Here is a 3809-nt window from a genome sequence, read left to right on the forward strand (position 1 = left end):
CCGGGAGCCCGAGGAACCTGCTCAGGACACGCCAGAAATGTCCTAGCAGGAAACGAGGGCCTGATGCACACTCTACCCCRGACGCTTCTTGTGCCTGCGCCTCCTCCGAGCCAAAGAGAGAAACTTTCCTCCCAGCCTGCGCGCACTGGGCCGTGCTCGGCCGGGTCCTGAGCGGCCTTTCCCCTTTGGCGGTGCAGGTGGAGGCAGCTCCCCTTCGCCTGCGCTAGCGCCTGGTCTGTCCCGCGGAGCCGGGAGCGCTCGGGCCCCGCCGCAGCCCCTCGCAGGCAGCCGCCCCGCTGCAGCGCCAGCTTCCTCCCTCGTGAAACAGCTGCCGACAGCCCCAGATCGCAGCCTGGCTGGCCGAGGAGCCCTGAAACGGGAAGGGGCCCTTGAGAGCCTGCGGTTCCCAGCGGCGCCGTGAGCCGCCCGACCGCCTCGTGCCGGGGCCGGGAGCCGCAGGGGCAGCCGGGACGCAGGAGCAGCCTTTGAGCCCCGTGGGAGGCAGCTCTCTGCGCTGGGCACAACAAGCCTGCGACACCCCAGCTGCAACGAGCTGCTAACAGGACTCAGCTGGCCACAGCTCGGCCCAGACCCTGTTGACTCCATCAAACACCCTGCCTGTGCCTGGACCCGGACTGGGGAAATATGGGGCAGGAGAAACCTGTCCGCAGGTCAGACGTGATCTCCCCRCCTGCTCCCCGCGCTGGGCAGCGCAGGGCCGTGCGCGTCCGGCTCCGAGCGCGCTGCACTGCAGACCCTCCCCGCGTGCAGCCGCCACCTCCGGCACCCCCGGGACGAGCACGTCCGGGAACGGCATCGTGATTTGACGCAGGGTGACCGCAGCGGCTCGCGTGTGTCGATGATACCGGTTCAGCAGCACATAGCCAGCGGCGCCGGGAGCCAGGCGGGATTTTGTTCCCGGCGCGGCGCTGCCTCTCGCGGTGACCCTGGCTGGTGTGTGCCTGCGCCCCGCTCTGCTCCGCTCCCCCCCGGCGCAGGGCCTGGCTTGCAAATCAAATCTTTCCGCTAATAGCAGAGGCTCGGAGAGCTGAATCGACTCCCGGCATAGTAACGCCTTGCACTTATGTGTGTTTAACGCCAGGCTGCACCCTGGAAGGAGGTGGGAGAGGGCAGCCTCGCCGGCCTGGGCAAGATCAGGTTCGTTCGTGCTCGTGCCCTGCAAGGCTGCGATCGTGGCTGCGTTTCCCGAATCCCCTCGGAGCCTCGGGAAGCGCAGCCGGGAGGTCAGCACATCCGCCCGGCGGCCTCGCGTCTGCCCGGGCTCCCGGACAGGCAGTGCTCAGCCACTGTCCCCATGTCCCGGCGGCCGCCACGGCCGGGGCTGGATCCACTGGCTGCGCGCGGCGGGCACACACGGAGCAGACCCTGYGCTCACCTGCCCTCCCCTCCCGGGGCGAGCAGCGCGGCCCAGGCTTTTGCTGTGTACTGTCTAATTATAGATATTATATTGCAGATGGCTTTTGGGCCTGCTAATGGTATTACTGGTGTTATTCTTCTACTTGTTAATTATAACCAATTTGTTTGGGATGCCTTCCCAGTTTTCCTCTGTAATTGCTCTCCCCGTTCCCTGATGACTGTGACTCAGCAGAAACTCTGCAGTTTCGCTCAGGGATGATATTACTCCTCGGCTCCTGCCAAGCGCGGCTGCGGAGCGCTGCCTGCACCGCACGGCTGCCCGGCCCAGCCCGGCCCGGCCCAGCCTGCCCCGCAGGTGGCTGCGCTCCAGCAAGGAGCAAGTGAATCAGCGACGGGGACGGAGGCAGGCGGATGCCGCTGCAGGGTGCGCAAGGCTGAGCTTAGTGCTCTTCTGGAAGCCTGGCAAACGCAGCCTTACTTTAAAGGTCTTGTGGTCGGCGCGGCGGCTTGCCGGCAGTGTTCCCGGAAGCGGTATTGCATGCAATAGCTGTTGGGCTCAGCCTGAGCCGTGTTCAGAAGCAACTTGCTGAATCAGGTTTGCAGCCCATAAACCATTATAGGATTCTGCCTGCTAAAACCCATCAAGGCTCAGCATGACTAAAGGCTTAGCTAAGGAAATAGGAAAATATTAAATGGATTGTTTTCCTTTTATTATTGCTAAATTCTAAAGAAGTTTGCTCTCTCCTCTCCCCAGCATTAACTGCAGATAAGTTATTTGGAAAGCGAGTATTTCACCAGAACAGCCATTCAAGCAGCCTAATACACACATTAGAGTCTATTTGCACTTAAAAGAAGTGGGAGGTATTAAATCAGCCTCTGGCCAGATAGTCATTGTATAAACAAGAGCTGTTAACTCCTACTTGATAGCAGTGATAGCAAGAGAAAGGAAAACAGCCCTGCAGTGTCGTGACCAACCTGACACAACATGTTTTAGGTCTGGGGAAAAAAACCAAACCCCGCAGAGCTCATGACGGCCCGGGCTGTTTGAAGGCGCTCAGCCGGGGAGGCTCCTTGTCGGGCTCCCTCCGCCCGGAGCCGCTCCGAAGCCCTCTCTGCAGGCGCGATGCTCTTCGTGYCCCTTCAGCAGTCCCTTCAAACACTCTGTCGTCGCTGGTTTTGCACCAGGGGCAGGAGGAGGAGAGGGGTGGGAGGGATGCTGCGGCGGCGGTGGTGGTGCACGGGGCTGCCCGTCTGGCACTGCGCCTGCAGTGGGCCTGGGGAGATGCCTGCCCCCGTTTTGCCGGATCGCCACCTCTCCTGGCACCGGGCAGTGCATTCCCTCCGCTCCCTGCTTCCTGCCGCAGAGCCGAGGCCCCATGCAACAAGACGTGAAGCTCTCGGGGTGCTGCTGCTCCCCCGAGCTGCTGGGTCTGGGCATCGCGTGAGCCACAGGCTTCTCACCCCAAGAGCGCTATCGATTGCAGGGACGTAGCTGCAGGCACAGCTACAGCTGGCGAGATCAGGAGAGAGCTGGGCCCAGACGTCCTTCCTTCATGGCCATGTCTCTGGGAGCAGCGGTCGTACCTGAGTCTCCAGCGATAGCACCGAGCTCCTACCTCCAGCCTGAGGAGCAGCTTAGCGCCGTTGCCTGTTTATGGACCTGCTAAACCCCCCAGGAACAAGGGCCAGATGCTTTATTTGTAGCCGAAACCCCGGGTGTCAGTGGGTCTCCCACCTCCCGGGGTCCTACCGCAGCATGAATTCCCCCCTGCAGCAGAGCAGGGACGCAGCTGAGCGATTCCAGCTCCCACCACCCAGTAACAGCAGGTCCATCATGCCAGGCCAGGCTGGCACAGAGGAGATGGAGATCTGCACTGCCCCATGCCGAAGGTCTCCCCAAAACCCCTGCAAAAACGCTCCGTCGGGGGCAACTGAGCACTGAGCCTGGGGGCAGCGCACAGCGAGACCGTGGGAGCTGAGGGAAGGATCCTCCGGCTCCCTCCGCTGTCCTGAAGCGCGGGAATAAGGGCAGCAACGTTCCCTAGTCCCTCCGAAAGCGGCTCAGACAGCCGAGGTTAGCAAGCAAAGTTTGCTAACTCCAGCGTAAACCCTTGTATTAATGAAATTTATGAGTCACGGCGAGCATAAGAAACTGTTTTCAGCTGACTTCACTCACCACTTCCTTTCCTCATGTTCATCTCTCCCGGCAGCCCGCTTATCATCCCCTCTGGAGCGCTGCCCACCCTTCCCCTGCCCCGATACGGCTCTATCGCTAACAGGCCGAAGCATTCAGCACCCGGATTGCTTCGGAGTTTGCTCACTCACTCACTCAAGCACTCTCAAGTTGTTCTCTGCGGCTAATCAAATGTCAAAACAAGCTACCCCTGTGATTTTGAGAGCTTTTAAACAGGAAGACATTTACCACTGATACA

The 3809-nt window shown here is 60.9% G+C and overlaps 1 long non-coding RNA gene across 1 annotated transcript; it reads right to left on the bottom strand.

Annotated features, from left to right (window-relative positions):
* Window positions 1-2070: 2070 nt before the first annotated feature.
* Window positions 2071-3594, bottom strand: LOC112963572. The gene is made up of 2 exons (XR_003252631.1): window positions 3554-3594; window positions 2071-3040 (listed from the first exon to the last, which is right to left on the bottom strand). It is a non-coding gene; the product is annotated as an uncharacterized LOC112963572 (long non-coding RNA).
* Between the last annotated feature and the right edge of the window lie 215 nt (window positions 3595-3809).

This window comes from Apteryx rowi, unplaced genomic scaffold (genome assembly GCF_003343035.1).
Source record: "Apteryx rowi isolate R43461 unplaced genomic scaffold, aptRow1 scaffold_170, whole genome shotgun sequence".
Taxonomy (NCBI): Eukaryota; Metazoa; Chordata; class Aves; order Apterygiformes; family Apterygidae; genus Apteryx; species Apteryx rowi.